This window comes from Drosophila kikkawai, chromosome 2R (genome assembly GCF_030179895.1).
Source record: "Drosophila kikkawai strain 14028-0561.14 chromosome 2R, DkikHiC1v2, whole genome shotgun sequence".
NCBI classification, from domain to species: Eukaryota; Metazoa; Arthropoda; class Insecta; order Diptera; family Drosophilidae; genus Drosophila; species Drosophila kikkawai.
In genome coordinates this window covers 5,590,771-5,603,306 of record NC_091729.1, presented here as the reverse complement: position 1 = coordinate 5,603,306, position 12,536 = coordinate 5,590,771, and the positions used below count along the sequence as shown (strand labels likewise).

The 12,536-nt window shown below is 41.8% G+C and overlaps 1 protein-coding gene across 3 annotated transcripts in view; it reads left to right on the top strand.

Annotated features, from left to right (window-relative positions):
- The window catches only part of LOC108085948 (uncharacterized), a 47,714-nt gene that overhangs the window by 19,392 nt on the left and 15,786 nt on the right, over positions 1-12,536 (top strand). The gene's annotated exons all lie outside the window — the stretch shown is intronic.

Below are 12,536 nucleotides of genomic sequence, written 5' to 3'. Positions count from 1 at the left end.
TCTCCTTCTCTCTCTGAGCTTTCAATCCCCTTTCCCTATTTATAGTTTTGTTTCGTGTAAATTGTATCAATTTACAAACGAATCAATTAACATTCCGACGCACGTGTCCCAAATCCCGAAAAAGATCCCGTCTTATTATTTTACTTGTCAAGTGAATCTATTCTATAAAGCTGCAAACATTATTCCTACAGAACCGGATAATCTATGCTCAGCAGCTCCGGTTGCTAACATCACATAAGATAAGTGACAATTCCAATATTTCTTCCGGTCATACAGTTAGGTTTCGAAGTGCAGTTCTCTTCTCTGTATGATTATAATAATTAATTTTCTGCGAGTTCCGAAAGCCAAAAGTCTATGTTTAAATAAATGCCATAAGCAACAGAACAAATTCCAATTCTGATAACTTCCTAATTCCTTTTATTTTGCTTCGTTCCCGCTTGAATTTATTTACACTAATACTGTCATCACACTCAGTGCATTCGTGTGAAACAGTTGGGATTTTTCGCAAATGTGAAACTCGTGTTCCCACAGAGCTTGCATCCGCGTCTGACATCTGATTACAGCTGATCGATAGGCTGTGCTTCTAAAAAGTAAAGAAAGATGTGTGAAGCGGCCTATGTGGGAGTAAAATTAATAGTTAATAAACTGTTTAGGCTGTGCATACTACAATCACAGTCCACAACTTCTAAATAAAAAAATACGTTGAAAAACAACGAAGTTATAATTTTTTCTATTAACTTCCCGATCCTATGGCAGCTATATGATACAGTCGACCGATTTTCATAAAATTAAATAAATAATATAAAATGGCCATATATCAAAAATGATGCAAAAATTTTGAAAAACAGCCAAGTTATAATTTTCTTTCTAAAAATGTATCGAACATTTGTATGGCAGCTATATGATATAGTTGTCCGACCCGTTCCGACATATATAGCAGTGGAAGTATATAGAAGACTATATGTAAAGGTTCTTGAAGATTGATTGTTTTGGAGAGTGTTCGAATGCGTATTGGAACCGTATGTACTTATGATCTGAGAAGGATGGTCTCTCAAGGACTCTCCATTCTGATACCAAAGTACCTTGTAAGTAAGTAAGATCTAGCACGTTTGAGAAGGTAGATCCCAAGGTGTGTTCCTCCCTACGCTGGCTATACTTAGGTTGGTTGAGAGTATAAATACTGAGTGACTCACCTCTGTCGTTTATGTCGGGGCTCCCCAATACACAGTGGTATGGGTTGGCGTCTGCACCCACGAGCAGTTTCTGGTCCTTCCGGCTGGCTTCTAACATGCTCCTAAGTTCTTCTGGTGGGGCCGTCCTGTCGTGTGGCATGTAGCATGAAGCCACCACAAGGAGCTTTTTTCCGCTCCCTAGCATCACCGCGGTCAGGTCAACAGAGCTGTAATGTGACCTAAAGTTAGCGTGTAGCCCCTTCCATACAATTACGCCCGTTCTATTCCTGCGTCCAGCGATGGCATTGCCAGAGGCGATCCATGGCTCGTGGACCAAAGCTATGTCGGCGGATCCTTGCTCCATGGCTATAAGGAGTTCCGCCGACGCGACCTTGCTCTTATGGAGGTTGACCTGCAGCACCCTGAGTGTCATGGGTACTGGGCTTACCTCCATACGACGGGTTGACTACTGCGGTAGTTGCTGGCTTCTGGCAGTCCTTTAACATGTGCTGAAGGGATCCACAGCGGAAACAGGATCCTCTCTCGCGCTTCGGCGCAGTACAAGACGAAGCGTAGTGTCCATGTGCCGAACAATTAAAGCAGCGTATCAGGTTTCGGCTCCCTCCAGCGATAGTGCCTCCTGTGCGATAGGACACATTTTGGGAATTTTTCCGTAGATTCGCATATTTTCGTGCCATTTCTTTTAGTTGTTCGATTGTGGTTGCCGAGTACAACAGTGCGATATTGGCTGAACGATCGCGAAAACCATCGATGATGAATTGTATGGTTAGTTTTTCATCAATATTAGCACGCAGCGCAATTTCCTCCATTTTAAGAATGTAACCTATGACGGTGTTCTTGCCAGGGTTAAAAATGGTTTCCTTCAACAACAATACTATATCGGCTGTTGAATTGCCGCGGCCAAATGTTGTCACAAAATTTTCCTCGAATTCGCCATACGTATTCGATCGGTCGACACGCAGAAATAAGTCGGCATCAGTCCCTGGTTTCATCAGCATACGAAAACAACGTAATTGAAAAGTTGCGTCATCATTTACACATCTCCAAGCTCTTTCAAAATCCAAGATCCACTGAAGTGCTTCTTCGTTTTCAGTAGCAGAGAACGGAACCATGAGCTGCTTTACCATTTGGACGTCATCAGTCACATTATTGTCATTTTGCATCAATCCGGCGACTATTTTCTTCTTCTTAGCTGCTCTTATTGCGGCGTCAAGGGCTTCGTCTTTTTCTTCCAATGTGTGCTCGACATGTTCGCTCGCGGTCCCCTGGCTCATGAGTTCCATTTTGGTGTCTTCTTCCTCCGATATGGTTTCAGGACCCTCATAAACGTCTTGGCAACCGGCATCTGAAGCAAGCTTACGCCTTTGTCTGAGTGTTGCGCTTGTTGGAACTCGATTTCGTTGGCCTTTAGCCACTCCACAATCTTTGACTTATCCATTTCCAGTTGGCGTGGTACTCCAAATTTAATTATGAGAAAATTGTATATTTCTCGGATAACACGAAATATTAGTGTAGGTGCTTGTGTAAAACGGTTGTTATCCCACTCATGATACAATCATAGTAGGTAGTCTACTCGGAAAATTTCGGTCCCTCTACAATCATAGCAATGAGTGCGAGTGAGAGGGTCTAATCTAGTAAGTGCGAGCGAAACGACATTAGGATGTGTTGATTAACCCGTATGTGGAGTATGGGGCTTTAAGTTTCTTTTTAAAATAAAAAGAGTTGAATTTTTTTTATAATTTAATTTTTAACAGTTTAGAGTTGGAAATGAGTCGTTGTTTTTGTTTTTGTGTTGACAGTATTTTGTTCAAGTTGTTAATCCTAAAATATATTCTAATCTTAAAATAAAATGTTTTTGGAAAGTCGAGTTCCGGAGTTATTTGTGGAACAGCATCTTCGTTCAAACGCCTTTTTTTTAATTGATGCCCTCTATTTGGCGTCAATTTCCAGTGCATTTCTCGAAAATGCGTTTCATAAATTTTGGAGTAATCTCCTAGCTTGCACCCCAACGATTCCTCCCATACCGCTCGTTTTTCTAGACATTTTGGTGCCCTAATAAATTTCACGCCATCGACGTGTTTACGGCACACGTGGCAAAAAATCATGTTGCACAAGGGTTAATTTGTAAAAAAAATTGTCCGTAGCCAACCTTTCAACACAAAAGCCGAACAAGCACTGAAGCAAAACCCGAGTGCTTTGACTGCCGAATAGACTACCTACTATGATTGTATCATGATCCCACTTCTGAAGATGTTGACGTCGAGTTTCATTTGATTTCTTCTATTTTGTAGAGTGACCGTATCCTCTTTCTCCATTAATCCTAACCTTATATATTAACATTGTATTAATTGGAACAACGGAACTGAAACATAAATACTAAGTACTAAATGCTAATGGTAGAAATACTAAATGCTAACAAATGCTAAATACTAAATGCTAACACATTCAAAGCTTTAATTTTTCTTCTGCCAATCATTCCTATTCTAAGTCATAAGTCGAATTCGTCTTCGACTTTCATAGCAAACGGTCGTGTTTTTGTTTTGCGCTCCGAATTTTTGTGATTGTTTTGCATTTAAAACTACCGGGGTCCAGCGTTAATATTTGCCCGTACATGTGTCTTTCAGTATTTAATTAATATATATTTTATAAACACTTTTAGTTTTTCGTTTTCTTGTCTCCTTTTTGTGTTGTCCCGTTTAGCTTTTGACATTGCTTATAGCTGCACTTAAGCGGTTCTAAGTTCTCGTTCTTCTCTGCTCTCCCACGCCTACTCTCCCGCTCTCTCGTTTTTTTGGCACTGTTTATTTATCTGTGCACTTTAGTCGAAGGTTTGTGATAATGTCTTAAAAGCACAGCCAAGCCTTTATTGCTGGCTTTGGGATGCGGTCGAAAACGCTAAATGTCTTGACTTAACGGGCCGTATCGCAGATTTAATTTCTGGGAAAATGGTTTACATAACTGTTGCCATGCCTGTCGGGATGTTGAGAAGGACATTTTATCCTTCATGCACCAGGTTAGATTAGGTTAGGTTAAACCGGACTGCCCTCATGGGGCCACGTATAGGCCAATATGGCCCTTAGGTGTCCGGGAAATTTCTGGAATGACCTAGAGACTTTTTATGCGAGTTTCGAAATCCTTGAAGTTCAAGGTATTTTTCGCAAAGGCAAGGAGTTGGAATGGCTTCCTCCTGGAGGCATCTTCCAGCGATGCCAGAACCGGAGAGCCTAGGTATCTCATCCTAGCCCTCGTTATGGCCGGTCATTTCCAAATGATATGCTACAAGGTTTCAGTTGCCTGATATTCTGCAGGTTGTGAAATTACTCCTCCACCTGCTTTTTGCGCTTGCGTCAGCCCGCCTCTCTAGCTCGGTTTGGAGCGTTCTTAGCGAGAAAGGAACGTTTTCTGCTTTCACTTGCCAGTCCGACGCCTTTCTTTGCAAGTTCGTCCGCGGTTTTGTTACCGTCTATGCCTTGGTGGCTGGCAACCCAGTAGATCCTCACTGTCTTAGTCGTGCTCAGGCTATCTAGTGACTCCCTGCTTGCCAGTACATTTTTGGAACTGACCGCTGATGATTGCATGGATCTTATCGCCGCTTGACTGTCTACGAACAAATTGACCGCCTCATGTGGGCGGTTTATGCTCTGCGCAAGCTCTGCTGCTTTCCTGATGGCGAATACTTCCGCCTGGAATATACTGCAGTAGCTTGGTAGCTTATACGACAGCCTCATATCAGGGTCTAAACAGTATATGCCCGCTCCAACTCCTCCATCCATCTTGGAGCCGTCGGTGTATATATTGAGGTATTAAGCATGGTCTTGGCCTGACTTCCAGTCATTTGGTCCCATGAATACTTTTGTGTTTACATCCGGGCACGTTCTGGGTATCATGTAGTCATATGTACTGCTCATGTCTCGACCAATTGAACTGTGCCCGAATCTTTGTAGCGACCAGTTTCCTGATGCAACCAGACGTTGTGCCGCCTTTCCTGCTGCCAGTTGCGCTTGGATATCTAGGGGATATATACCGATTACGGTTTCGAGTGCTTTGGTGGGGGTTGACCTCAGCGCCCCTGATATTCAGAGCAGTGCCTGCCGCTGGGTTCTCTCCATAAGCTTATACGTTTACTTCTCTATGGCTTGCCACCACACTAAGACTCCATACAGCAGAGTCGGACGCACAACCGATATGTAGACCCAATGCATTAGAGCGGATGAGAGGCCCCATGTGCTGCTAAGCATCTTCTTGGATGCATATAGCGCTATGGTGGCCTTTTTTACCCTATCTACTACAGGGTGCGCCATCTTTTATGACGGTATTTAAATATCGAATAACTTTGTCTTTAGTGAACCAATTAAGTTGAGTAGACCACTGTAGAAAAGCTCACTTCAGCAGAATTTTAACCATGGATCGCTTTACTCGAAAAGAACGCGCTGAAATAATGACGCTTACATTGAAAATAGTCGTTCAGTTGTGTTGACTCAAAAAACTCAATAAAGGCTAAACTGATTGGACCCAGATTTCCAGATTTCACACCTCCGGACATCTTTTTATGGGGATATTTATTTACGTCAGCAAGCCTCAAACCATTGACGAGATCATGGCTAATATTCGTGCAGAAATCATCGCTATACCACCTGAGATGCTAGAAAAAGTAATGGAAATGCAGCAAAAAGGGCACATTTTGTGTGTCCAATAAAATCAGCCACTTAATTGATATTGTTTTCAAAAATTAGTCTGTAGAAATTCTAAAGAACCAAATTAAATAAAAATATCTCATACCTGAAAATCGGTTGTTTATTTTCAAAGATATTCAATGTTTACATACCGACATAAAAAATGGCGCACCCTGTACATAAATTGATCGACTTTCAGGAAATATTACACAAAAACCATAAAATCAATGGTCAAAGCTTCTTCTTTAATTGCTAGATACATTTATAAACTGTTAACGAAACTAAGAAAACGACTGTTTGGTTTGGGCTTGTACATGTAAATCGCTACCTGCCAGTTGTTCATTTTGTTCACATTTTTCTACCTAAAGCAGTCTATAAAAGCTGAAGCCGATGAAAGCCACTACACTATGCCTATATGTTGCGTAGATCTTTATCGCCTGCGTGGAGCTGGCAAGCAACAAAACGTTGCAGGCTCAACTTTAGGACACGATAGTAATGGGGTCCAAGCTGGATGTCAAAGTGGGCTGATAGGCTGCTTCGGGACTAGAAAGAGGGTAAATTCTAGTGACGTAGGCATTGGCAAACTCAGAGACAAATATAAGGTCTAACATATTTTTACTTCAGTTCCAAACGAAATTTAATTGTCCCAATGAGAGATCAATGAGACCATGAATTAAATCGTGGGGTGAGGTGCAAACAAGAAGATTAGAATCCGGTAAGGGCATCCAAGAAATGGAGGGCAGATTGAAATCACCCATGACAATAAGGTGGTCACTAACTCCGAGGGAAGAATGTCTATAGACGTTACACTGGACCTGGGTGGAATATACGAGCATGAAACATAGATATAATAATCACGTTTATAGACAGTACAGTTCCCTGAAAAAATTTCACAGTCAGACACAGAGGAGTTGAGCCATGTTTCTGTAAAAACAATTTTGCATCGAAGGAGACACTATTGTCGTGCAGTCTACTGAGTTTTCCAAGTAAACTACTATCATTCTTATAGTGTAGAACAAAAGAATACATTAGTTTTTTGGAGGCCTAGTTATAAGCCCGCGAGCATATGGAAGAATCAAATTTCGGTACCAGAAACATTCAATTTGTTGCTAAAATGGCCCTCAACATCGTTTTCGTAAGCACCTGGATTAAGGCGGGAAACAAACAACAGCTTTATAGAAGTAAATCCAGCTAAAGGCACTGGTCTACGTTGGGAAACTCCAGCAGATGTAGACTTTTGGGGGGCGTTTCTAGTAAAAGCCGGCGCTGAAATAGGGACCGCCCGAGGAACACCAACGACGCCTTGTCGACATTGACAAGCCGCTAAACCGAGGGCATAGCGAATTCGCCCAGTCCAGAAATGGGGACCGGTACAGCATCTTCAGCAGAAACAGCAGCGTGCGACGTGGATGCCTGGTCAAAGTTGACAGGCTTCTGATCCAACGGCATGACGAGATCAGCCAGTCCAGAAATTGGGATCGATGCAGCATCTTCACCGGAGCCATTATCGACGGCTACGGGATCGACAATTTCAGAAAGGTTGCACCTTTTTTTTATTTGAGGAGTCACTTAGCAGTTTAAGTGGTTTCAAATAGTATTCCGTCTTCTGGAAACGATTTGATAAATCCTTGAAGCCGGCAGCCAACGACTGAAACTCCAAGTGAGTTTGCCTCATGAAGAATTGCCTCATTCGGAGAATTGTCTAGGATGAGGGGTCGACGAACGACGGACGAGGGCCGAGGAGCGGCTGACGACGGGTGCCGAGGATTGGCGGACGAGGGCAGAAGAGCGGCTGAAGAGCGCTATGGATTGGGAGAGGTGCTACGCGAATAGCGTACCGCCTGGCGCGTTCGTAGATATGCAGGAGCGTGTGGGGAACCTGGCTATGCGTTTTACAACGATCACAGCACCGACTCGCTTCGTCGGAGAGCTCGTGGGCCAAACAGCTGGGGCAAAAACGGTTGGCAAGGACGGCCCGGACCCTTCGACGACATTTTCGTAGCGGATGGTTCCCGCTGCAGACTCGGAAACGGTTGGATTGCATACTTCGAGTGCGTCTGAGTATGACGGAGAGAAAAGTTGGCATCAGTGCTTCCGAACTGCGAGTGGCAAGGAATTTGTCCGAAGAACCATTGCAATGAACAGTATGCTACATACATTGATGAATATTTTCCAAAGTTCAGATTAAAAATATGCTCTGTATTTTAATAATTATAAATGAACAAACTTTAGCCACGTGGAAGAGAAAAAGTTAGTAGCACATAACCTAGCACGATGTGCTGACTTTAAAAGGCTACCACAAAGCCAGGGATGGCAAAAAAATTATTTTTATAATGGTGCAACATTTTTTAAACGGAATAAAAAAAAAAAGAAATGGGGAAATTTTGGACTTTATGCCAAGTGTCGACATCATGGAGATTCGGGTAGGGAACACAGATCGCCGCTCGGCCTGTGGGTACCCATCCGAAAATCGTCTCCTGTGCAAAAATGTTGCTCTTTGAGCCACGCAGGAGCACCAACGGAAGAATGTCCGCTCATAGCAAGACGTCGATTTCGGAGCTCTCGAAAAACTTCGGGTCCGCTAGGGGGATGTCAGGAAGTTCCCTAAGCAGATCTCATGGAATCGGATATGAGGACAATTTCCCGGCCTGCTGCTGAAGCACATAAGCTGAAGTTTCTTGCCACAGCCCGGGTCTGGAAGGCGCTTGTTTCGAAATATTGCATAGCTTGGTGGATTGGGCGTGGTGGGATTGAGACCAGAAAGTTGGATCTGAACAGGCTTGGATGGTAAGTTGATTTGATTAAAGAGCCGCTCAGTAATAAAATTTTAAATGATTGTAGCTACCCGATAAGTGAGAGCGTGTTTAAGGGCCATGGTAAGCGGAGGGGGGTTCTAGGGGGCTGCAAATTCTCGAGCGTTAAGTTATTTGAAGTGAAAATTTCTCAAGATCCGCATTTTAATGAAATCTGCAAAGTGGAGAGGTGAATGGTCCCAAAAAGATTGGGAATTACTTATGGGAAAACTTTAACAGAACCAAGCTTAAATTAAATTATTTTACTTATACCCTTGCAAGGTTTTATAATTTTAGGCAGAAGTTTGCAACGCAGTGAAGGAGACATTTCCGACTCTATAAAGTGTATATATTCGTGATCAGCATCAACAGCCGAGTCGATCTAACCATGTCCGTCTGTCCGTCCGTCTACGTTCTACGCAAACTAGTCCCTCAGTTTTAAAGCTATCTAAATGAAACTTTGCATATAGTCTTCTATAAACATTCACTGCTATATATGTCGGAACTATATCATATAGCTGCCATACAAATCTACATCTACTCTGAGATATGAGCTTATTTTATTATTTCAGAATTTTGGTATAAATTTTATGAAAATCGGACAACTATATCATATAGCTGCCATAGAAACGATCGGTAGATGTCGAGAAAATGTTCAGCTGGGAATGTAAAACTGTAACTATCAAACTGTAAAAATAAAAAACATAGGTAAAATGCAGGGACTGTAACGGTTATAATTAAAAAAGCAAAAAATTACCAAATAAAAGTTATTTCACAATTTTTTTTAGAAGCCAGATCCAATATATATATATATATATATACATATTTATTATATACCATCTGAAAGGTATTGATGTGTAGATCATATATATACATATATATTGGATCTGGCTTCTACGGATCAAAAGATATATAGATTCAATCTTTATTTTCAATTTTTAAAATAAAAGTTATCGAATAATTCTTATTTTTCAATTTATATAATAAACAAGAAAGGAAGCTAACTTCGGCACGCCGAAGTTTGTATACCCTTGCAGATTGGTTTCGATGTTTATATTATAGATTTAAATTCTGAAAACACTCACCAAACAGAGTTTCATTACATTTTACCTATACTTATTATGTTTACAGTTTGAAAGTTACAGTTTTACATTCCCAGTTTTACATTTTCTCTACATCTACCGATCGGTTTATATGGCAGCTATATGATATAGTTGTCCGATTTTTATAAAATTTATATCATAATTCTAGAATAATAAAAAAAGCTTATATCTCAGAGTAGATAAACATACGTTGAAAAACAACGAAACTATAATTTTTTATCTATTTATTTCTCGACCGTTCCTATGGCAGCTATATCATATAGTCGACCGATTTTCATAAAATTTTTACCAAAATTCTGAAATAATAAAAAATGGCCATATCTAAAAAATGGTGCAAAAATGTTGAAAAACAACAAAGTTATAATTTTTTTCTACAAATATATCGAACATTTGTATGGCAGCTATATGATATAGTCGTCCGATCCGGCCCGTTCCGACATATATAGCAGTGAGAGCATATAGAAGACTATATGCAAAGTTTCATTCAGATAGCGTTAAAACTGAGGGACTAGTTTGCGTAGAAACAGACAGACGGACAGACGGACAGATGGACAGACGGACAGACGGACATGGCTAGATCGACTCGGCTGTTGATGCTGATCAAGAATATATATACTTTATAGGGTCGGAAACGTCTCCTTCACTGCGTTGCAAACTTCTGACTGAAATTATAATACCCTGCAAGGGTATAAAATTGAAAATAAAAGTTATTGCGTAATTTTTATACAAAAATTGAAAAAAAAAACATTTATCTTGTTTTTGAATTCGCCATGAAAATTTAACTTATGACAATTTTTTCCAATTTTTTTGGAGACTGTTTTGGGCGTCAATTTTTTTAAACTCATAATAATTATTTACGGTCCCTGGTAAAATGTAATAAAATTATATCTGCAAGGCATGCCGGTGTTAGCTTCCTTTTTTTTTCACACTAAATAAATCAGAGAATCAAAGGAGACCGGCTGATTCTACTCCCCCTCCTGCCACTTCAGTATCAGAAATATTTACATCAAGATGAACAGGAAGCTCCACTTGATTCCTCTTTTTTCCATCAATAGCGACCGCTGGCGCAAGCCCATCTACAACGTTGTGGGCGTCACCTCGGGCCTAGCGGTGCTGGGAATTCGCTTCGACAAAGGTGTCATGATGGCCACGGACACCCTTGTGTCCTATGGCTCCGAGAAGGCCTTCCAGGAATCTCAGCGTATGTTTAAGATGAATGAGAACATTGTGTTCGGCGGCAGCGGCGACTATGCCGACTTCATAATCGCCAAGACCCACATCGAGACCATGATCATCCAGGACTTTTGCTTCGGGCAGCCCAATCTACTCAAGCCCAGCATGCTGACCCACTGGCTGAGTACCGAGCTCTACAACCGGCGGGTGGCTGGGCAGCCGCTCAGCTTCGACTCGGTAGTGGGCGGAATCCAGCACGACGGAACGCCGTACCTGGCCACCATAACCCGTTACGGAGGCTTCTATGCGGATTTCGTGGCGGCCACTGGGCCGGCCCGCATGGGTATACCAATGATTTGCTATCGCAAGCCGAACGACAGAGAGTTCACCGCCATGGAGGCTGCCAAGTTGATCGAGGACGTCATGGCGGTGGTGTTCTACCGGCACACTAGTGCCCTGGAAAGCTACCTGGTGGGGATATGCAAGCGCGGCAAGTGCAGCGTGGAGGGACCATTCAAGATCAGAAATCACTGGGAATTTGCAGCCACCATTTCCGGCTACTAACTTTTACTACTATTTCTATCCTTGATTTGCCAATTGTGGTGGCTTACACACAAAACACAAGTCATATTTTATACAAATCCTTATTTCTAAACAAAAATCAATTCAAAACTTGATACTGGTTTACTCGATCTTTTTTTTGTTTATAATAAAAACGTTGAGTGATTGATGGCAACGATACATTTTTTCTTTGTTTTTTTTTAGGCTTTGCGTTTATTTATTAAATTTTCTCATTTATGAGAGTAACAATAAGTGTATCAAATCTTACAATACTACCTAACTAGCAGTCATGTAGACTGGTACAGAGTAAATGGCCCTGACTAATTATGGCTGGGTTGGAAGGTCGTTACGTAGTAGACGGCTCCTGCTGGGAACCGGAATCAAGTCCCTTGCTAGAGGATTTGGATAGGCAGAGAGTTTTTCCTTGTAGGACGCTTTTTTTTATATTTCGTTCTTAACTGCAAGAATGCCGAGATCCCTGTGAAATATATCATGGTGACTTAGTGATAGTTCTCAGGATTTTTGATTGGGCGCGCTGTATGATGTCTAGATTGGTGCTGCACGCGTTCCCCAAAGCCATACGTCCATATTGGCTTTAGTGTAGAGTTGTCGAACAGGACATTGTAGTCCAGACACAGGGGCGATCGGGAGTTTATGAGCAAGTGGAAGCTGCTGGCTTTTAGTTTTAGATTAAGTTTTTTTGCATTCGATATGTCTTCGCCATGTTAGGCGTCTGTCTAGGAGCACGCCCAGGTACGTTACCACGTTGACTTCGGGGATCTCCGTGCTGTTCAAGTAGAGTGGAGGGCATGTTTATCTGTTGAGAGTGAACGTTCTGTGCTTACACTTTGGTTCATTTATTTTGATACGCCAGTCAGATAGCCACTTCTCGACTACCTTGAAGTGTTTGGCGAGCTGGGTTGTTGCACGGACTGGGCATCTGGAACGGCTGAGGATCGCAGTGTCGTCAGCGAAAGTGGATAATGTTAATGACTCAAGTAATGTGCATGTATACCGGCAAAAGTGTTTTAATTTTGTGCA